Below are 23,309 nucleotides of genomic sequence, written 5' to 3' on the forward strand. Positions count from 1 at the left end.
GCAGAAGAGTGGAGACCGCATTTTTCTCTACCAAGTCAAAAGTTAAAAAAAAAAATAGGGTGAGGGTTATAATCAACAGATAATAAACATACTGCATTTTATATTCTTACACTTTTCAATAAGTTGTACATTTCCTGTTGAAAATCATTTTCAAAAGCCTGCCTAGTCCCTTCTCAGATTTTCATCAAGGAGACCTGAGAGTTAGAAAGATAATTATACCCTTCTAGTGCACAAGAATCTGTATCTCAAAATATCCATAAGTGGTCATTCAGGTTTCACAGTGCTTCACGAAAGCAGGACCTGTTACTACTCCGGACATCCCATTCAATTTGGGGGTGGCTCTAATTTTAGGGAGCTCTTGTTTTCCTCAGGCTTAGATTTACCTCAGCAACTTCCACCCATTGTTCCTAGTTTTGCCCTCTGGCCACATGCAGAACAGATTTCATCCTATTTTCACAGGACAATTTTTCATATGTTCAGAGGTCGCTATTGTATCCATTCTCATCTTCAGGCTAAACACCTTTTTTTAATTGTTACTCAAATAGGAAGATTTTGAGGCCCTTTACCATCTTAGTTGTGCTCAGGAAGAACCCCAGTTAATCATGTCCAGAGTTCAAAACCAAGCACTCTCTGTTGACTGTATTCTGCCCAGAGCAAAGTACAGTGTCCAGTACTTTGTATGAAGTACAAAGTATCATGTCCTGAGTCCTAGACACATTGGTTCTCTTAATAGAGCCTACTATTCCATTTGATTTTTTGGATGCCATATCATACTATTGATCCATATTGTGTTTCCAGTTCAATAAAACCTCCAAATATCTTTCCCATATTTGGGAAGTTGATTTGTTTTTAAAAATTAAAGTATAATAAGCCTTTATATTTATCCCTGTTAATTTCAGCTTATAAGATTTGGCCCAGTGTTTTAACCTATGAAGACATTTCTTAATCTTGACTCTTATCTAGTGTGTTAGCTATTCCTCCCAATTTTGTGTCATCTGCAGATTTGAAAACCATACTGTCTATGCCATTATCTAAGGCACTGATAAAAATGTGAAACAGTAAAGAACCAAGGACAGATTCTTGGGCCAATTCAGTAGAGATAGTCTTCTAAAAATTAGCATTATAACCTTTTATAGTGTCTTCCTTTTGTTTATTTGTATATTTTTTTATTTTATTTATTTATTTTTAGATTACAACATTCATTTCCACAAAATTTTGAGTTCCAATTTTTCTCCCCATCTCTCCCCTCCCCAACCCCATAACACCTAGCATTCTGATTATCCCTTCCCTCAACGTGTCCTCCCTTCTATCAAACCCCACCCTTCCCTTATCCCCATATTCTCTCTTTTCTTGCAGGGCAAGATAGATTTCTATACCCTATTACCTATATTTCTTATTTCCCAGTTGTATGCAAAAACAATTCTCAACATTTGTTTCTAATACTTTGAATTCCAACTATTGGAATTCCAACAATTCCTCCCTCCCTCCCCACCCATCCCCACTGAGAAGGTAATTAATTCAATACAGTCTATATATGTGTCATTTTGCAATATACTTTGCAATACTTCCGTATTAGTCATGTTGTATAAGACTAACTATATTTCCTTCCATCCTGTCCTGCCCCCCATTTATTCTATTCTCTCTTTTGACCTTGTTCCTCCCCAAAAGTGTTTACTTGTAATTACTCCCTCCTCCGATTTGCCCTCCCTTTTATCATCACCCTCACCCCACTTGTCCCTTCCTCCCCTACTTTTCTGTAGTGTAAGATAGATTTTCATACCAAATTGAGTGAGCATGTTATTCCCTCCTTAAGCCATATGTGAAGACAGTAAGCTTCACTTTCCCCCTCTCACCTCCTCCCTTTTCTCCTCCATTGAAAAAGATTTTTCTTATCTCTTTTATGAGGTGATTCTTGATTTTAATCCCAGCTCCTTTGACTTCTGGAATATCCTATTCCAAGCCCTTAGATCCCTTAGTGTAGAAGCTGCCAGATCCTGTGTTATCCTGATTGTATTTCCACAATACTTGTTTCTTTCTAGCTACTTGCAATATTTTCACCTTGATCTGGGAACTCTGAAATTTGGCCACAATATTCCTAGTAGATTTTCTTTTAGGATCTCTTTCAGGAGGTGATCTATGGATTCTTTAAATATTTATTTTGCCCTCTGGTTCTAGAATATCAGGGCAGTTTTCCTTGATAATTCATGAAAGGTGATGTGTAGGCTCTTTTTTTGATCATGGCTTTCAGGTAGTCCCATAATTTTTAAATTGTCTCTCCTGGATCTGTTTTCCAGATCAGTTGCTTTTCAATGAGATATTTCACATTATCTTCTATTTTTTCATTCTTGTGGTTTTGTTTTGTAATTTCTTGGTTTATCATGTAGTCATTAGCTTCCCTCAGCTCCACTCTCACTTTTAAAGAACTATTTTCTTCAGTGAGCCTTTGAACCTCCTTTTCCATTTGGCTAATTCTGCTTTTTAAAGCCTTCTTCTCCTCATTGACTTTTTGGACCTCTTTTTCCAATTGAGTTAGCCTATTTTTCAAGGTCTTATTTTCTTCAGCATTTTTTTGAGTCTCCTTTAGCAAGCAGTTGACTCCCTTTTCAAGCTCTTCCATAGCCTGAGCCCATTGCATATTCATTTTGGAGGTACTAGAGGCAGAAGCCTTGACTTCCTCTGACAGTATGCATTGTTCTTTCTCATTTGAAAGGATGGAAGGAAATACCTGTTCACCAAGAAAGTAACCTTCTATGGTCTTATTTTTTCCCCTTTTTTGGGTGTTTTCCCAGCCAGTTACTTGACTTCTGAATCCTTTGTCAAGGGGAGGGTCCTAGTGCTCCTCCTCCCCCCAGGATGGTGCTCAGCGCTGAGGTTCAGATCAGCTGCTCAATACCCCCAGGGGTTTTAAGCTGAGCTGCTCCCACAATGGAAGCTGCCACCCGACTCAGCCACTGCCACACAGCGCTGCTGCCCTGCTGCTGCTGCTGCCACCACTGCCTGGGGCCTGTGTTGAGGGGGGACCCTGCTCCGCTCTTGCCCAGCTGGGAAAGCCGTCTCAGTGACCTTTGAAGCTTTCTTTGTTGCTTGTGGGTTGAGGGATCTGAGAACCTCCCTGCTGGGTATTCTGTCCCGGAGGCCTGTTCTGGTCCTGTTCCTCCTGGTGCTGTGTGGCCAGGGCTGGGCTCCACTCTGCTCAGTGTCCTGTGGAATAGACCTTTCCTGTTGGCCTTCCAGGTTACCTTTGGCTGGAAATCTCTTTCATTCTGTCATTCTGTGGCTTCTGCTGCTCTAGAATTTGTTGAGTCATTTTTTACAGGTATTTTATGGGCTGTGGGGGAAGAGCTATAGTATGTACATTTTTCTACTCTACCATCTGGGCTCCACCCCCTCTCCTTTTTTCTTGATAAAGTTTTTTCACTTTTTTAAATTGTGTTACAAAATAAAATATAGTTTTTTGGCAGTTGTTTCTAATATGACTTGTTCAGAATAGTCACAATGGGAAAAATCAGCTATTTTAAATTTCTTCATTAGTTACATTCCTAAATGGAAAATATTTTGGTAATTAAGTATAACATAAATAGGAGATGTCTAACAGAAGAATACTGACTAAACTCCAAACTTTGATTTGAATGGACCAGCAAAAGAAGTCAAAGTGAATCTTAAGCCAAAGTCTCTCAGAGTAAACTCTAATTGAAACTTTATCATAGTATATGCCTTTCCCCCCCATTTTTATCTTTTAAACTGTCTCACCTGGGCCAGGTGAGTTACTCACAGAACTGATCCCATTCTTAGTGGCTCAGAAACTCTGACCTGTTCCATTTTTCCAACCTAACTCATTTTACTACCCCTTAGGTGACCTGGTGACCCTCTCATTCCTTGGGACTCACTAACTTCATGTAGAACTTAGCCCACTGCAGCTCTCCCAGTCTCAAGAAGTGCACTGGTCTCAACCTCCCAAGTAGCAGGGATTATAAGCATGTGCCACCACACCTGGTTTCATGACATAAGGTTAATGCATGGTATATTTGCTTAAAGCAAATTAAATAAAAATTCAAGTAAGATTACTGCATAATTGTTTGAAATGTATTATTAAAATACATTTGAAGGCTTCAAAGTATGTCAACTACTTTAATAATGCTACTGTACATCATTCTCCAAAGATGAAAGGATTCATTGTTGTTATCAGGTCTTTTCATGGTCTTTATTCCTTTCAACTTCAATAGCATTTGATGGTATTGACCATCCTCTCTTTTTTGAATACTCTCTCCTCCTTGGGTTTTCATGGTATTGTTTTTCTTCCTATCTGACTTCACAGTCCCGTTTGCTGCAACATTATCCCTATCCTGCCCCCTAACTGAATGTTACTTGACCTGAATGTCACCAGGGATTTGTCCTGGTCTCTCTTCACTCCTATTCTCATTCTTCCCTTCAGTCCCTATACTGTCTACACTCTCTTTTAGTGATCTCATCAGTCCCATAGATTCAGTTATCACAATATAGATGATTCACAGATTTATATATCTAACTCTGCTTTTTCTCCTGAGTTCCATTTTTTATTTCCAACTGCCTATTGGACATTTCCATCTGGTTATAAGCATCTCACATTTATTATGTGCCAAGCAGGATTTGTAACCTTTCCCACAAAATCTGCTCCTCTTCCTAATGTATTTCTTTCTTTCGAGAGTACCACCATTTTTCAATTCAGTCCATATTAGACCTAGAATAGTCACCTTGACTATTCCTTCTCCCTCGTACCCATTATTCTATAAATGATCAAATCTTATTTATTTTACCTCATAGGAGAATAGATTTAGAGTCTGAAGTCACCTCAGAGACCATATAGTCCTAGTTCTTGCCTATGAGTCACACAGCTAGCAGGCATTGCCTCTGTTCCCCTGTCTTCACTGACATGGCTACCATCCCACTTATCTGGACTATTACAATAGCTTCTTAATTTCTCTCTCAGCCTCAAGTCTTCCCTATGTACTTCATACACCTGCCTAGGTGATATTTCCTAAGCTCATGTCTGACCATGTTACTGCTGTTACAATCTTCATTGACTCCCTACAGCCCTCTAGGAAAATATACAAACTCTTCTGCGTGGCATTTAAAATGCTTAAAATCTGTATCCAGCCTGATTATCAAGACTTATTACAAATAATTTTTTCGAGCATTCTGTAGTCTAGTGAAGCTCACCTACAAACTGCTTCATATGACATTTATCTTGGGAGTCTGTCTCTGACTCAGGCTCCCCTGTGCCTGGAATGTCCTCTTTCTTCATACCCACCTCTTAGAATCCCTAGCTTCCTTCAGAACTCTGTTCAAGCACTGCTTCCTCTAGGATTCTTTTCTTGAGTCTTCCAGCTCTTCTCCCACAATGCCTTGCATTTATTTTGTATATTTTTATACATACATATGTATGTTTGTGTTGGTTCCTCCTATGGATTGTAAGCTCCCTGCGAGCAGGAAGTTACATTTTTTTTGTTTTTGTATCCCCAGTGCCTAGCACACAGTAGGTACTTAATAAACATTTATTGATAAATTGACCTAGATTACACTGAACTTTCTTTATAGCCTATTGGTTATTTAGGCAGACTCATCTTTTGCATTAAATTATATTATCATATTCCTATTCAGTTGAAACAGACCTAAGTAATAGAGGTTGGAAATGTGATGCTTTGTTCATTTCTATTTTTTTTACAATATTATTTAATAATTTCTGTCCAAATACCCAATAACTCAACCTGTGTTGTGTGCTTTACTTAGAATTTATTTGTTCTTTACAAAAGAACAAATTTCTTCATTTGCAGCAGATAAATATAGAATAGTCCTATTAGCTGAGCCAAGCAATTTAAACCACTCCTTTTTGTGCCAACATATCTTTCTGAATTGTCAGAATTCAGGGAATGTCAGAAAAGTTAAGGGAAAGGGATAAAATTTAATAGGGCTAAATTAATCAGTCTACTAATACGCCTATCAGTAATCAATGTCTGTCAATAATTAAGTGCCTACTCCAGGCAATAGGCAATAGCTATTTCTCTTGAGGAAATCTTATACTTGCACTCAAAAAAATCACTTTGGCAAAGTACAAGATGGGAAAGGTGTGACTAAACAGCAGTTCAACTGAAAAAAGGGGTTTTAGTGGACCACAAGTTTGGTATGGGTCAGCCTTGTGATGTGGCAGCCATGAAAGCTAACATATGCCTAGGCTGCCTTAAGAGAGACAGTGTCTAGACCTCAGGTGGTGACAATTCCACTGTTCACTCCTCGCTGGCACTTTTTAGAGCATTTGGAAGAATGCCATGTAAATATCTTTTGAGGGACTGAGAATGCTTATTGTAGAGAAGACTTATGGATTACACACATGACAGCCAACTTCAAGGAAGGACAGGGCTAATATATGAAAGAGAGATTCGACTGGTTCTGTTCATCTCCAGTGGACAAAACTAGGAGCTATGGCTTGAAGTTGCAGAGATGGCAAGTTGGGGCTTCATGTAAGGAAAAGCTTGCTAATAATTAAAGCTGTCCCCAAGTAGATTGGTCAGCCTTGGAGGGTAATGAGTGCCCCCTTTATTAAAAAACTAAATCATTAGTTGTTAGGGTATTATAGTGAGGATTCTTGTTCTGAGGTGTACTTGGGAGTAGGTGGCCTCTGAGGTCTGTTTCAGCTAGAAGATACTGGGAAGGTACCACTACTGTCTCATCCATCATTTTTTTCACTCTTTTGGAAGCCTTTTACCAACCATCACACAATGAGAACCAGGTTCACCTATTCATTATAGGAGGGCAAGAGCACCAGGTATTTCTTTGTCAGTGTCCTGCCCACCTTTGCTTCTCACTTCTCTTTTTCTTGGCCTCAGATTGTTTCAACCACCTCTCATCTTTATCCTTTCTCTTAGTTTAGGCTTCATGGTGACTTTTGTTCTAGTTAGTTGATTGTCTGACTATATGTACCCAGCTGAGTCTGAAATGACTCCACTATAACTTACCAGACATTTCCTGTCTGTTAAAATGTAGTCAATTTTATCTTTTTGTTGTTGTTGTTGATTCCTGCTTTCTGCGTCCAGATCCTTTGGACTCTGTCCTTGAAAAACATATTTATGATCTATAGACTGGAGGGCTCAAGTAGCCCACATACCTTTGGTCTTTGATAACTTAGTTCTGAACCATATTTTCCAACGTAATTTTTGCTAAGTCTTCTTGAGGCTACAATTCACTTTGAACATAGCGATTCTCACTGGTATCATGGTATAGTAGAAAGTGCTAGAATTAGTCAGAGGACTTGGTTTAAATCATGAATTTGCTCTTTACTACTTGTATGACCTTGCACAAGTCACTTCAAATGCTGGAGTCTTAGTTTCCTGCTTTTTATTATTATAAAGTGTTTACTTCTAATGACTCCCTCCTCCCATTTGCTCTCCCCTTCTATCATCCCCCTCAAACCCCACTTCTCCCCTTCTCCCCTACTTTTCTGTAGTGTAAGATATATTTTCATACCAAATTGAGTATGCATGTTATTCCGTCTTTAATCCAAATGTGATGAGAATAAGCTTCACTTTTTCCCTCTCACCTCCCCCCTTTCCCCCTCCAATGAAAAAGCTTTTTCTTGCCTCTTTTATGAGAGATAATTTGCCCCATTCCATTTCTCCCTTTCTCCTCCCAATATATTCCTCTCTCACCCCTTAATTTTATATATGTATATATATATATGTATGTATGTATGTATGTATGTATGTATGCAATCCCTCCAAATACTGAGAAAAGTTTCAAGAGTTACAAATATTATCTTTCCATGTAGGAATATAAACAGTTCCACTTTAGTAAGTCCCTTATGATTTCTCTTTCCTGTTTACCTTTTCGTGCTTCTCTTGATTCTTGTGTTTGAAAGTCAAATTTTCTATTCAGTTCTGGTCTTTTCATCATGAATGCTTGAAAGTCCTGTATTTCATTGAATGACTATTTTTCTTCTGAAGTATTATACTCAGTTTTGCTGGGTAGGTGATTCTTGGTTTTAATCCTAGCTCCTTTGACTTCTGGAATATCATATTCTAAGCCCTTTGATCCCTTAATGTAGAAGCTGCTAGATCTTGTGTTATCCTGATTGTATTTCCACAATATTCCAATTGTTCCTTTCTGGCTGTTTGCAATATTTTCTCCTTGACCTGGGAACTCTGGAATTTGGCTACAATATTCCTAGGAGTTTTTCTTTTCGGATCTCTTTCAGGAGGTGATCAGTGGAATCTTTCAATATTTATTTTATCCTCTGGTTCTAGAATCTCAGGGCAGTTTTCCTTGATAATTTCATGAAAGATGATGCCTAGGCTCTTTTTTTGATCATGGCTTTCAGGTAGTCCCATAATTTTTAAATTGTCTTTCCTGGATCTATTTTCCAGGTCAGTTGTTTTTCCAATGAGATGTTTCACATTGTCTTCAAGTTTTTCAGTCTTTTGGTTTTGTTTTGTAGTTTCTTAGTTTCTCATAAAGTCATTAGCTTCCAACTGCTCCATTCTAATTTTTAAAGAACTATTTTGTTCAGTGACCTTTTGAACCTCCTTTTCCATTTGACTAATTTTGCTTTTTAAAGCATTCTTCTCCTGGCTTTTTAGACCTCCTTTGCCATTTGGGTTAGTCTACTTTTAAAGGTGTTATTTTCTTGAGCATTTTTTTGGGTCTCCTTTAGCAAGCTGTTGGCCTGCTTTTCATGATTTTCTTGCATCTCTCTCATTTCTCTTCCCAATTTTTCCTCTATCTCTTACTTGATTTTCAAAATCCTTTTTGAGCTCTTCCATGACCTCAGACCATGGCATTTTTTTTTTGGAGGTTTTGCATGCAGAAACCTTGACTTTTATGTCTTCCTCTGATGGTATGCTTTGTTCTTCCCTATTGGAAAGGATAGAAGAAAATACCTGTTCACCAAGAAAGTAACCTTCTGTAGTTTTATTTTTTTCTGCTGTTTGGGCATTTTCCTAGCCAGTTACATGACTTTTGAGTCCTTTGTCAAGTGGAAGGTATAGTATAGGAACCTGTGAGTTCTCAGTTCCTTCAAGGTGGCACAATCAAGTGAGAGGTGTTTACTCTCCTGGCCTGTGCTCTGGTCTGGCAGCAACCACAAGCTTTTCTGCCCAGGGTCTGTGAGTAGAATTCCCTCTCCAGAGCCTCCACCAACTCCACCAGGCCAGTGCTCCTCCTCACCCCAGGACCATCACTCAGAACTGAGACCCAGATCAGGCGTTCCATTCCCCCAGGGTCTTTAGGCTGAGGGCTCCTAAGATGGACACTGAGGTAGCAGCAACTGCCTCCCTAGGAACCTCCCTGTTCCTTCTCACCCAGGTAAAAGAACTTTCTCACTGATCTTTAAATCTGTGTTTGGTGTTTGTGGGTTCAGAAATCTGGGAACCACAGTTGCTACCCGTGATTCTGCACCCTGAAGCCTACTTTGGTCCTAACCGTGAGGTGTGATAGACCTTTCCTGTCGACCTTCCAGGCTGTCTTGGGCTGGAAATCTCTTTCACTCTGTCATTTTGTGGCTTCTGCTGCTGTAGAATTTGTTTGGAGTCATTTTTTATAGGTATTTTATGGGCTATGGAGGGGAGAGCTACAGCAGGTCCATCTTTCTACTCCGCCATCTTGGCTCTGCCCTCAGTTTCCTCCTTTTGTAAAGTGATGGAACTGGACCAGGTGAGCTCTAAGCTCCTTCCAGTTTCAAATCTATGGTTTTGTGGAGGTATAAGTTGGCACATAAACGGTGGTTATCTTCTTTGTTCTGCTTACTCAAACTTTTATGAATGGCATAAAGCAAGGTGGTCAAGTGTCCCATGAAATACTTCTTATTGCATTAGGGCATGAAATGAAACAAACTGCCAACTCCTTTGTTTCTCCAAGGACAATCTCTGAGCCTTCCTAAAATTACACCCAATGTCCTTGTCATTTGATTTATAATGAGAACATCCACATTAATATGATTTAGTTCCTCCACTAAATAGTACATGAGCTCGTTGGCCATTGAACCAAAATCTCACATTAGAGTATTGCCATTAATATTAATGTTTTTATTGTAATGACCATCCTTACCACCAAAGAATAGATAAGGAAATGTCCTCAATTCAGTTCAATTGAAATTCAGTAAATATTTATTAAGTCCCTGCTATGTGCCACGCTCAGTGTTTAGCACTGGGGGGATACTAATAAGAAAGTGAAAGACTGCTCCTCCTGAGTTTGTAAATTCAGAATTGTAATCTAATGGGGGAAGGCAATACACAAAAGGAAGCTAGAAGGGGGAGGGGTCTTCCAGAATAGGGGGTAGTTGGCAGGGTATAATGTTCCATGGAGTTGAAACCAAGCAGAGCCACTGATGGAAAATGGAGAGTTAACCTAGAAAATTCTGGGCCTTCTGTAAAGGAAGGCTTTGGGAGGAGCATATTGCTCTTCCCTCTAGCCCTCCAATCAGAGGGGAGAAGCAACTGAGAGTTGAGAAAGTGTTGAATATCAAAAAACTGAGTCTATTTTCATGGTGATGAGATTTCAGAGGATCAGTTTGTCTTAAGGGGCACATGTTGTTCTGTGGAATTGAACCAAGCAACCCCTGATGAGAAATGTCTCCTCTTTTCATTGACTCGATTGGCGACTATGGGTATACATTGTTGTATATGCTGTCAGACAGGGTTACTCTGTCATTCAATTTTGCTTAACTATTTTTTATTATTATAAGAGAGTGGTAGAGGTGAAGCGGAAAGTACAGATGGGAATGACTGATTGAAATGTAAAAAGAAAACATGCATAAAACTTTTCAAATTAATTAATGATTATAGATCTTTGCCCTCCTTTCCCCACCCCCTTACTCTGCCACTATGACATTGCTAGCGTTAAGAGACTGTAGAGAACTGAGAGCTATTTTATAATTTTTCTTTTTTTTCAGGGACCACCAGTTGGTCAATAAACATTTATTAAGAGCCCACAAAGTGTCAGGCACTATCCTAAACACTGACGATACAAAAAAGGGTAAAAGATGGTACCTTCCTTTAAGGAGTTCACAATCTAGTGGAGGAGGCAAGTAAATAAATATAGATAAGACTAGCTATATACAGGATAAATCGAACATAATTAAGAGAGGGAAGTAATTAAAATTAAGAGGGTTGAAAAAGACTTCCTGTAGGAGATGGGATTTCAGTTGGGACATAAAGGAAGCCAGAGAAGCCAGGAGACAGAGATGAGGAGGGAGAGTATCCCAGCACAGGGAACAACCAGTGAAAATGCCCAGAGATGAGAGATGGAGTGTCTTGCTTATGGAACAGCTGGGAAGTCAGTGTCACTGAATTGAAGAATACATGGTGGGGAGTAAGTTATAAGAAGACTGGAAAAGGTAGGAGAGGGCTAGGTTATGGAGGACTTTGAACACCAAATAACATTTTGTATTTGATCCTGAAACCAATAGGGAGCCATTGGAGTTTGAGTAGGGAGGGGTGATTTGGTCAGATGTGTGATTTAGGAAAATCACTTTAGTGCCTGAATGAAAGGTAGATTAGAATGGGGAGAGACTTGAGGCAAGTGACTCCCAGCAGGCATGGAGTGATGAGGGCTTGCACTAGAGTGGCGAAAGTGTCAGAGGAGAGAAGGGGGCATATTTAAGAGATGTTGCAGAGATGAAATTGATAGGCCCTTGACAACAGCTTAGATATGGGGTGGGGGTGGGGCAGAGATAGTGAGAAGTCAAGGATAATATCTAGGTTTCAGGCCCAAGAGACATGGAGGATTGTGTTGCCTTCTATAGTTATTAGTCAAGGTAGGAGAGGGGACAGGTTTATGGAGAAAGATAATGAGTTCATTTTTGGACGTGTTGAGTTTAAGCTATGTATTGGCTCTTCAGTACGAGATGTCTGATAGTTGGAGATGCGAGTTTGGTAGATTTGAGTATTGTCAGCATAGGTAATTAAATCCATGGAAACTGATGAGATCACCAAGTAAAGTAGTATAGAAAAAAAGAGAAGAGGGCCCAAGTGAGGACACTATGGGACACCTATTATTAGAGAGTCTGATGTGGATGAGAATCCAGCAAAGGAGACTGAGAAGGAGAAATCAGATAGGTAGGAGAAGAACCAGGAGAGAGGAGTGTGCCAAAAACCCATAAAGAAGAGATTGTCAAGTTGGAGAGAGTGATCAACTTTGTCAAAGGTGGCAGAGAGAGCCAAAAAATCTATCACATAGTAGCCAATATATTGGTGATAATTTCTTTAAATTTCAAAAGATCTATGATTAACTGACAACATTGCAAACAGGATCTAAATGAATATATTTTTCCAGTTGATATTTTCTGCTAGATCTTTAGCTCTAACATACATATACCATTAAATCTGAAATTTTGATGAAGAGAATTTTAATGATCCTTTAGTGGTTCCACTCTCAGTTCTATTGACTAACCAAGAAGGAAAGTTCCTGCTACCCCATTCCCATTACTTCTTATCCAGAATCCCAAAAACCTGCTACTTTGAATTAGTCCTATTTGGGGTCTGTAGAGATCAATGGAGAGATGATTAGCCTCTCCTACGTTTTTTGCTTCCTATCATTTAGCAATAAAAGTTTCTCTAAATGGGTGATTTTTGTGGTAACTCATTGACTAGTCAGTCAATAAGCATTTATTCATTGCCCGCAGCATGTCAGGCACTATGCTAAGCACTGGAGTTACAAAAAAAGGTAAAAGACTGACCCTGTCCTCAAGGATCTTACAGTCTAATAGGGAAGACAACATGAGAACAACTATGTACAACAATTGGAGGTAATCAACAGAAAGAAGGCACCTCCATTAAGGGAATTTGGGAAATGTGGGATTTTGCCTGGGACTTGGTCATGCACAAAACTTTTGTATCTTAGTGAGATTTATTGAAATATATTTTAAATAGATGACTGGTTGATGCCTTGGGGCTGGAGATGAGGGACACTAGGAATTTTCAGGTTTGTGTCTTGAGGTGGGCTTTTGCTAACTACCTGAGTGGTTGATTGCAATGTTAGATTAGCTTTTGGGGTTGGTGGTACCAGAGAAAGCTTCACAGTTTTCCTCTTTTGTAAAGGACAGATACCATCTCTGAAATGTGTTTGTGATGATTCACCATTTTCCCTCATTTTCAGGAGTCCTTTAATAGTGATTGTGGGGAAGCAAGGTGTTATTTGTTACCTCTGTTCCACAGAGAGGGGAACTTGCAACCTCAAGGCCACATGTGGCCATCTAGGTCCTCAAGTGCCACCCTTTTGACTGAATCCAAACTTCACAGAACCAATCCCCTTAATAACAGAATTTATACTATAAAAACTTTGACTTAGTCAAAAGGCCACATCCAAGGACCTACAAGGTCACATGTGGCCTCAAGGCTGCCGCTTCCGCACCCTTGCTAGAGCTACACTTCAGTATTTTTGAGCAGTATAATTGATTAGGGAACAAAGGAAGGAGAAAGGGAAAGGCATAAAAAGTCTAACTCAGCCTTACTGGTCCTCTTAGCATTAGTTAGACTTTGCAAAACCTTATTTGTAAAAATCCCATGGCTTAGGGGGCTCACTCTTCCACACAGATAAAAGTCTTTGAGACTTAGGAGTAGTTTTAACAACAAAAAAATAACAAAGCTACTCTTCCACTTCTTTATAGACAATTTCTGACTTAACTCTTAACTTTACTAAATCCCCCTCCAGATTTTAAAGCAAGATATGGATGCAATAACTAGATTTACATTTTTGTTCAGCATTTCATGTGACCAAATGCTTAATGTCAAAGATAATTCCTTATTTTATAATTAAACGCAGGGGTAAAAGAAAATGATACATTTCTTTAAAGCCAAGAAAGTGCCAAACTACTAATTAGGTAGGTAAGCTATCAAACATCCTTGGAATGAGGTAAGAGGTATTTTATCCTTTTTATAGATGCATAAATAGTGCATTATGAGATGAATTGATTTTCCCAAGGTCACATAGCCAATTAGTGGGAGAATAAGAACCAGAAACTAGCAGGTAGTCTAGAGGCTTAGAATACTCCTCTGTACTGATCAATTGCAACATTATGTCCTTATTTATAAGACATATAACATTTCAGAAACAATACTGGATTTTGAGTCAGTTGGCCTAGTTTCAAATCCTGACTCTGCTGCTTATAACCTGTGTAACCTTGGCCAGCTCACTTAGCCCTTCTCACTTCGGTATCCCATTCATAAAATGAAGGGATTGGCCCAAGTCATCTTCAAGGTCTCATAGCTTTAGGTCCTATGAAATAATTCTAAGACACCTCCTGAATTTCTGAAGTATTTGTGTTATGGTCCGGGATTTAAGTTTATGCTTCTAATTACTTAAGATTTTTTTTCTCTGAAGATTGAATTTTCACATATTCCATTCTTTAGTGTGGTTGATGTTTTAACAAAAGAATAAAAGTTTGAGAAGTTGTATGCTTCAATAGCCACCAAAAAACTGCATTTTAGGTAAACTTTGTCAGTATCTTTTCTTAGAATATATTCACAAAATTCACTTATTTAGATATGTTGCCCATCTACATGACCACATGGATTCTCTTGCTATCCCTTTCTACCACTTTCATGTTAAGTATCTGAGTAGAAGAGAAAAAGAAAAAGTTCAAGGTAGAGGGAGAAGAAAAGGGAAGAAAGCCATCTTAAAACTCTATTGACATCCTCCCCAATAAGCAGACTCAATTTGTTGAATTATGAATTCTTAGATTAAAATTGAATGGTTTTATTGTCTATTTATTTTAACAAAGATTTTTGCTGTATCAGGAAGACTTTAAATGATCCAAAAGACCTGATATGCAAGATGGAAGAAGGAGTCACTGGAGGGTAACGATGTAGTGCTTTAATTTGTAACATAGATTCTTGTTTTTCCTTTCCCCTTTTTGTATTTATTTATAGTTTTCAACATTTGCTTTTATAAAATTTTGAGTTCTAAATTTCCCCCCTCCCTTCACTCCCTCTTCCCTAAGACAGCATACAATCTTATACAGATTATACATGTGTGATCATATTAAACATATTTCCACATTAGTCATGTTATGAAAGAAGAATCAGAGAAAGAAAACACACACAAAAAAAACAAGAACAAAGAGCAAATAGTATGCTTTGATCTACATTCAAACTCCATAGTTCTTTCTCTGGATGTGGATAGCATTTTCTATCATGAATCTTTTGGAACTGTCTTAGATCAATTGCTCAGAAGAGCTAAGTCTAACAAACAGTTATCGCACAATGTTGCTATTGCTGTGCACAGTGTTCTCCTGGTTCAGCTCACTTTACTCAGCATCAGTTCATGCAAGTCTTTGCAGGTTTTTCTGAAATCTGCCTGTTTACCATTTCTTATGGAATAATAGTATTCTATTAGAGTCATATACCATAACTTGTTCAGCCATTCCCCAGTTGATGTGTATCCTCTCACTTTCCAATTTTTTGCCACTACAAAAAGAGCTGCTATAAATATTTTTGTATATATGAGTCCTTTTCCCTCTTTTATGATCTCTTTGGGATACAGACCTAGTAGTGGTATTGCTGGATGGAAAGGTATGCACAGTTTGATTGCCCTCTGGGCATAGTTGCAAATTGTTCTCCAGAATGATTAGATCAGTTCACAACTCCACCAAAAATGCATGAGTGTAACATAGATTCTTGAGGAGCAAGGTTAATAAATGTCAGCTTGGGGAATTGGGAGATAAGAAGTATGATAGGTCAGAAAAGGTAGTCTAACAAATATTCCAGGAAGATCTTATTAAGGGCCTTGAAGCAAAGGGAAAGATGTGTATAATGCATAAGGCAATGTAAAATCATTATATAAAGTAAATAAGAAAAATCATATTCAGCTTTTTAGAAATTTGTTTTCTTCTCTACCACCATCACTTAGTAACTTCACCTTTTTTGGAATTTACTCAGTCCATATCTACCACCCAATCAAAATTCTTTCTTCCCCAACTCCTGCCCTCATATTAGGGAATGTAAACATATCTGTTGATACTCCCTCAAGTACACTAACTTCATGATTCCTCTGCTTACTCATTTCACATGACCAACTCCACCACCTTACCCTCAGCCACACACGAAAATTGGTCGTAACTTTCATCTTGCCATCAGCCACATCTTCACTACTTCACTACTTAACATCAGCCACTACTTCTGTGTCTCTGAACTCTGAAATTCCTTTATCTGATCACCATCTGTTAACATTTTACTTCTCCTTCTGCCTTCCAACCCAAACCCTGTTCTTTGTTCACACTGTGACCTCCATTTCCTTGACCCCTCAGTTCTTTCATAGACTATGAGTCTTGCTCCTCCTTTCTCTATCATGACTCATTGGTGAACAAATTCAACTCAACACTTTCTTCTTCTCAAGTCCCTTGTTCCCTTATTGTATTACTGTTCTTGCCTTGCCAAGCCTCAACCTTAGATCACTCCCACCATCCATTGGTTTTACTTTTACACTGTTGAAGAATCTAGAGAAAAATGACAAAACTGTGCTTGTTAAAACTCCTAAAATTTTATTACATAACCTCAACTGGGCCCTCACTATGACAAGGCATTCTTTTCACACTTCCATAATTAACTCATTATCCCACTCATCAAACCTTTTCCAAACCTTTTCATTCTTCCTCAAGCCTCCCAAGACCTTCTCTCCTACCCTTGGAATTCAGAACCTTGCCTTATTTTTTCTTTTTCCTAATGTTGCTGTTTTAAAATTTTATTCATTTTCAGTTTTCAACATTCACTTATACAAAATTTTGAATTTCAAATTTTCTTCCCTTGCCTTGTATTTTACTGAAAAATTGGGTCCATGAGCTCTAGGTTTGCCCTCTCCCTTCCCTCCTCATCTCACATAACCTACATACCTTCTGCCACTATCCCCACCTACACTTCTGTCTCATATGGAACCCTTCTCCTTGCCCGGTCAAATTCCTCTTCATGCACAAACAATCCCATTCTATCCTATCGTCCCTAGCCTATTGCCTACTCTATCATCTCCACTTTCTTATTTATCTTCCAACTCTCCCTCTCTTCTTGCTTCCTCCCTACTGCCTACAAATATCACCATCCTCAAAAAGCTTGAGCCATAAAACTTCACTATCTTATTGTCCCATGTCTCTTCTTCATTTTGTGGTTAAACTCCTTGAGAAGACCATCTACTCCCTTTCCTCTCATTCTTTTCTCACTTTCTTTTCCTTTCATTTTTTTTCTTCTCTACAGCTTGGCTGCAAACCTCATCATCCAATTAAAACTGCCCTCTCCAAAGTTACTATCTCTTAATTGACAAATCTGATGACTTTTTCTCAATCCTCATCCTTCCTGACCTCTCTGTAGCCTTTGACATTGTGAATCAATCTCTTCTCAATGGTACTCTCTTCTCTCTAGGTATTCATGACACTACTCTCTCCAGGTTCTCCTCCTACCTACCTGAACACTCCTTCTTAGTCTCCTATGCTAGATCTTCATCCAATGCCTGCTAACCCATGGATTTCCTACAGGGCTCTCTCTGAGCTGATCCCTCTTCTATTGTCCCTCTCTATACTGGTGATCTCATCAGCTGCCTTGGATGCAATTATCATCTCTATACAGATGATTCCTTTTTTTAAAATTATACTTTTAAAACTATTGTTAGTTTTCAACATTCACTTCCATAAGATTTTGAGTTCTAAATTTTCTCCCCCTCATTCCCCTCCTCCCTCCCCAAGAGGGCATGCAATCTGATATAGGCTTTACAAATATATTTATATTAAACATATTTACACATTAGTTGTGTTGTAAAAAGGAATTAGAAAAAATCGAAGGAACCACAATGAAGAAGAAACAAAACAAAGCAAAAACAAAAAGAAAGAGTGCAAGTAGTATGCTTTGATCAGCACTCAGACTCCATAGTTCTTTTTCTGGATGTGGATAGCATTTTCTTTCATGAGCCTTTTGGAATCCTCCCAGATCCTTGCATCATACAGATGATTCTTAAATCTCCTTATTCAGCCCTAACCTCTACTGACAGTCTCATATCTCCAACTGTCTGTTGGGTATCTCCTAGACATCTTAAACTTCATGTGTCCAAAACTAAACTTATTATCTTTTCTCCTCAAACTCTTTCCATTTCTAATTTCAGTTTTTCTGTTAATGGTACCACCATCTTCCCAGTCATCCAGGCTTGCCCCCATATCCAATCTGTTGCTAAAGTCTGTTGATTTTACCTCGTAACATTTCTCATATATACCCCCTTCTCCCCTCTGACATCCCCGCTGCCCTAAGACAGGACATCATCATCTCATGCCTTGACTATTGCAGATTAGACTTCTGGTTGTTCTGCCTACCCCAAGTCTCTCCCCACTCCACTCCACCTTCCACTCAGCTATCAAAGTTATCTTCCTAAAGTACAGGTCTGTCCATTTCATTTTCAAGAAACTCCAGTGGCTCCCTATCATATCCAGGATCAAATTAAAACTCCTCTGTTTGACATTCAAAGCCCTTTGTAACCTGACCCCCTCCTACTTTTCCATTCTTCTTATTCCTTACACCCGCCCTACGCCTACACTCTGACACTGGCCTCCTTGCTGTTCCTTACTGGCACAGTGGTTAGAGTGCCAGGCCTAGAATCAGGAAGACCTGAGTTCAAATAGGGCCTCTTGGATTTACCTACTAGCAGTGTAACCCTGGGGAAGTCACTTCACCTCTGTTTGCCTTGATTTTCTCATCTGTAAAATGGAGATAATCACCTGCCTCCTAAGATGGTTGTGAGGACCAAATAAGATAATGTGTTAAATCATTTAGCATGATGCCTGGCACATAGTAGGAACTACATAAATTTTAGTTGTTGTTGTTACTATTACACAAAATACTCCAAATCCTGACTCTGAGTGTTTTTGACTGTGAATGGTTTGAGAGCAGGGATTGTTTTCTCTCCTTCTTTGGATCTCAGTGCTCAACATAGTGCCTGGCACATATTAAGCGCTTAATAAATGTTTATCGATTGAGTAATTTAGAAACCTTTAAAGCCATTAAGAAGTAAGTATGGTTGCATGGTAGAAAAAAACAACACTAAGCTAGGAGCCAATTGACTTGGCTTCTAGTTCTGACTCTGCTACTTAATAGTTACATTACTGTGGACAATCACAGTCTCTTCAGGCCTGTTTCCTCATCTGTTAAATAGGAAATTAGGGAATAATCTATAAATCAGGTAAATTATAATCTTAGCTAGCATTTACGTACGACTTTAAGGTTTGCACAACATTACATACATTATCTAATTTGATATACTCTAATGTTAATATTCAGATAGGGTTAAAGGAAGGTTGTAACTTTTTCAAGATCATAGTATAAGTCAGTAACAGAGACAGGAAGATCACTCTATTTTTATGAGTCCTAGTTCTTGTTTTCTGAAATAAATTTGTGTTGATTCTCCAAATTTTTGGTGGAAAATCTGAACTTATTAGTTACTCTTGAGAAAGTTTTGATAGCAAATTGACTCTAGATTAGAATGGTCAGAGGAGATTAAAATATTGTACATTATACTGACAATAAAAATACAAGACTTGGGACTTTTTTTATTGCCAAAAACAAAGGAAGAATATATATGGGAGAAGACTCTAGATAACATAAAATAGATTAATTTGGCATAACCCAAAGATATAAAACCAAAGCTCTGATTTTTTAAAAATCCAGTACTATGTTTTCATAAGCAAAGTTTATTTTAATTTAAATTCAAAGTCTTTGGTCACCAATGGAGCATTCTCAAACTTCCAAATGCTCCCCAGGTTGTCTCCTATCTTTAATCTCCTTCCTACACTCTCACAGTCTCTTGTCTCAAATTCTTTTTGGTTCTCAGAAACTCTTAGAGTTTAGTTCCTCTCGTTACCTCTTTTTAGTCCCTCTAGTCAATGAAGGAGAAGGAACATAAAGCAATGGAGAGTAAAATATGCATTATATCCAACTTGCTGCCATACAAACATCTGCCTATTTTTCTTTCATTCCTTTCTTCCATCCTTCTTTTCTTCCTTCCTTCCTTCCTTCCTCACCTTGGACTTTCAAGTGACAAGATTAAAATTTTGCTGCTGTTATCTTCATCTGATCTAGTTGCAGACTGATTATATTTAAGATTCAGAAGTGATCCCCAAATTAATCTCTGATTCTAAGTGGACTCTAATTTATCATTTCTCTTCCCTATATTTTATTTTAAAATTGTGTGTATACTGGTATTTTCTCAAACTGACAGAGCAGTCTTGAATTCTGTTTAGATATTTGACTTTCCCCAATTCAGAAATAACATTATTATAGGTGTTATGCCTATATTCAATCTCTCTTTCTACAAGCAATCTATAATATATCTTACTAACTCACTACGTCTCATCTTTGTTAGTTCCATTTAAAAATAGATTATCCTCAAATATCTTAGCTGATCACAAACTATTTCAATTCAACCAAGCTCTATGCTGAGATATATAAAGACAAAAACATAATAGCCATTACTCTCCTACAGTTTACATTCTAGTAGGGGTGGGGGCCAGAAGGAAACAAAATGTACACAGATAAGTAAAAAGGGAGTGATTTCAGGGAAGGGGAAAGAGCAACCTATTGTCCAATGGAAACACTAATATTTTAGCAGCACGATAAGCATATTTAATAAATAATGTATTATTAACTCAGCATCTAAATAGTTACATGGTAGTTTTGGGTTACCCTTTCTTTTTGTTGTTTTTTTCATGACCCCATTTGGTGTTTCTCATCAAATATACTGGAATGGCTTGCCATTTCCTTCTCCAGCTCATTTTACAGATGAGGAAATTAAGGCAAACAAGGTTAAATGACATGCCCAATGTCACACAGCTGAGAAGTGCTTGAGGCAGATTTGAACTCAGGAATATGAGTCTTCCTGACTCCAGACCTGGTTCTCTGTGCACTATGGTGCTGCCTAGCTGCCCCACTGTTTTCCTTTTATCAGTAGTGAAAGGAGCACTTGCTATCCGGCAGTTTCCCAAAGACAAATGAGATCTCAATGAAGACATAAATATTTTATGTATTTTAAAATGCTTAGTGACATTTTCTGTAAGTTCCTTCATTCCACCTACCCCCACCCCACTCTACCCCACCCCAAAACCAAATAAACCTGAAGAATAATGAAGCATTGTGGACTTTCTTAGTTTTGATATTTGGGTTTCAAATGAAAAAAGTCTACAAACCCACCATGTGAGTTTCCAAGGCATTTATGGAGATCTTTGTAATTACTTTAAAAATCCTCTTTGCCCATATTTCATCTGTAAGTATTATTAAGGTTATTCACTGTGAAGGATTTAGAGGTCCTTACATTATTCTCAACCAAACGAATGCCCTATAATTCCAACACTCTCTCTGATATGGCCAAGTGCTCATTTAGCTCTGTTTAGAGATCTTAAAAAAAAAATCTTAGGCAAGGACTCCACTGGGTTTTTTTAAAAGCAGTATTTAGTAAATAATTGGAAAAGGTTGATATGAATGTGTTATAAAACCTTTATGCCTGCATAGTACTTTTGGTTCAATTAAGAAAGTCTAACAAGTAAGATTAAAATTTCTTGGTAGTCAAATAAAATTTTAGGAGAAAGATATATTGCAAAGCTAATTAACATAATATTTGAATTGCAAAAAACCCTCTTCAATTTAATGAATACAGTCTTTTTTACTTAAGTGTCCTAGAATAACCAAGGGCTTTCCAACTAAATGAATTCTGTTTATTTAGAAAAGACTTAGCAGAGCCTAAAAATGTCCTTTGCTAAAGCTATTGAAAAAGTTTATTGAGCTTCTAGGAACTAGAAGCATTGTTGTTCTACCTTTAATTTTGCTTGAGCACTTGAAATGCTCAAACCCAGAGTAGAAGAACTAAGATTAGGTTGTTGCAACCCTGACTGATAGTGCTCTGTTAAAAAGTGCCAGATAGTTATTGCCAAATCTCAGCATATTTTATATCAATAAGGATTTTCTTTCTAAGAGTAAAACCTAAAGGTAGCATATTTGTGTAAATAGTCAGTGGCCCTCTACATAGTTGTTAAAAAATGTTTTTTTGATATAAATTTACTGGGTTTTAAAAAACCTTTTGTCATCTCCTAGCAATCCCCACTATCCATGATCAACCTATATAGGATCAGTTTTAGGTACCAAATTCTATGGTACCTAGTAGGCAATGGAAACCATATGCCAGTCACTGTGACTTGTGAAGTTCTTGGCAGCATAAGAGCTCTAAAGAAATATAGAAAAGATGAAATTCCCATATCCTAAATGACATAACCTTACTTTTATGTTACTCCCCCAATAAAAATGTTAATGCATAGCCAAATTGAAGCCTCCAGTCCTTAATTAACCAGACAGCTCATGCAAATACTTTCTTCACTATAATGATGTTATGATGAATGTTTTTCTAAAGAGAATAAATTTGTTTCTTAATGGCCATATTTTATTTCCATAAGTAAATGTGGCATCTCCAATCTGCCTTCATGTTTCCATTTTTTCTCTAAACAGAGGGGCTAAGTAGGTACAAAAGATTACATTATGTTATATATTTTTTTAATTGGGACACATAATGCAATTTGCTTTCTCTATATTCATGGAAAACTTTTTTATTGTTATGATTCCTGGAAATACTCTTCTGATTACTTGAGTCCCAGGCCTTTTTTCATTCTTCCTTGTTCTAATGTACAATTGTCCTTTTTTAAAGAGAAAAGCTCCTTTCTCTGAGAAAACCATACCAACTTTGATGGCCCCTCTGTGATTTATCTCTTGTTCCTTTTGAAAGCAATCTCATTTTTTATCTCCTGAGGCAATGTAAAGATATGTTTTATGACACAGAGAGTTAGCTTTCCCCCTGAATCTCATATAGAATTCTTCTTTTAAAAGAAGGAATTTCTTTACCTTGAAAAGCTGATTCATTAATGGCAAACATCATATCAGTCTGATAGAAAGAGTATTTACTATTTCTTGCAGCTGATGTTTTTTTCTTAAAAGATAATCCTTATTATGATTTTAATGAAAATATTTACCTGAATGAAAATAAGAATATGTAACTTTTTCTTAGGAAATGAAATAAATAAGATTCTTACTGTATGTAAAATATGTCCCAAAATGTGGTCTCTACTTTGGGTTATTGATTTAAAGTTATTCTTACCATGTATCTGTTGCCCAACTTCACCTATTGAATTTCAGTATAGATTTAAGCCTAATTTAATTAACTGTCTTTGGGTAAGCTTTCTTGCACTATTCTGTTTTTTTCTAAATTCTTACTAAAATTGAAATGAATTTTGTGCACCACAGGAATGGAAATCAATTTCCCTTCCTTTTCTTTTGTTCTCCTAC

The 23,309-nt window shown here is 37.7% G+C and overlaps 1 protein-coding gene across 4 annotated transcripts in view; it reads left to right on the forward strand.

Annotated features, from left to right (window-relative positions):
* The window catches only part of AFG1L (AFG1 like ATPase), a 183,076-nt gene that overhangs the window by 78,447 nt on the left and 81,320 nt on the right, over positions 1–23,309 (forward strand). The window lies entirely within an intron of this gene.

Source organism: Notamacropus eugenii, chromosome 2 (genome assembly GCF_028372415.1).
Source record: "Notamacropus eugenii isolate mMacEug1 chromosome 2, mMacEug1.pri_v2, whole genome shotgun sequence".
Classification (NCBI taxonomy): Eukaryota; Metazoa; Chordata; class Mammalia; order Diprotodontia; family Macropodidae; genus Notamacropus; species Notamacropus eugenii.